Source organism: Galeopterus variegatus, unplaced genomic scaffold (assembly GCF_000696425.1).
Source record: "Galeopterus variegatus unplaced genomic scaffold, G_variegatus-3.0.2 Scaffold2495, whole genome shotgun sequence".
Taxonomy (NCBI): domain Eukaryota; kingdom Metazoa; phylum Chordata; class Mammalia; order Dermoptera; family Cynocephalidae; genus Galeopterus; species Galeopterus variegatus.
The window spans coordinates 220383-220908 of record NW_007728606.1 but is presented as its reverse complement, the minus strand read 5'-3'; positions in this window follow the sequence as shown (position 1 = coordinate 220908).

Below are 526 nucleotides of genomic sequence, written 5' to 3'. Positions count from 1 at the left end.
CTCTGTTTCAAGACCTCTCACTTTTGCTTGTAGCTAGCTGTCTTCTCCCTGTGTCTCCACATGGTCTCCTCTCTGTATCTGTCTGCATCCTAATCTCTTCTTCTAAGGATACCAGTCAGATTAGATTAGGGATCACCCTAATGGACTAATTTTTACTTCATTTCCTTTTTAAAGACTCTGTCTCCAAATATAGTCACATTCTGAGGCACTGGGGTTAGGACTTCAACATATGAATTATGGGAGGACACAATGCAGCCCATAACAGTTTCCTTCTCTCTTCTTTCTTTCTATGAGCTTCTTTAGGCCTCAGATTCCTGGTAGAGCTAGCCCCACAGTACCATGGACTTGGGAATGACAGGGTCTGGGTTAAAATCCTGCCTCTCTGGCATACCTTGGGAGAGACATCTGAATGTCAGGTTTCAAGGGCTTCATCTCCAGAACAAGACTGTTAAGCTTGCTCTATGAGCTTGTTTGAGGATGGGAATTGCTGGTCAAGTGTCTGGCATGTGTCCAGTGCTCACTACTC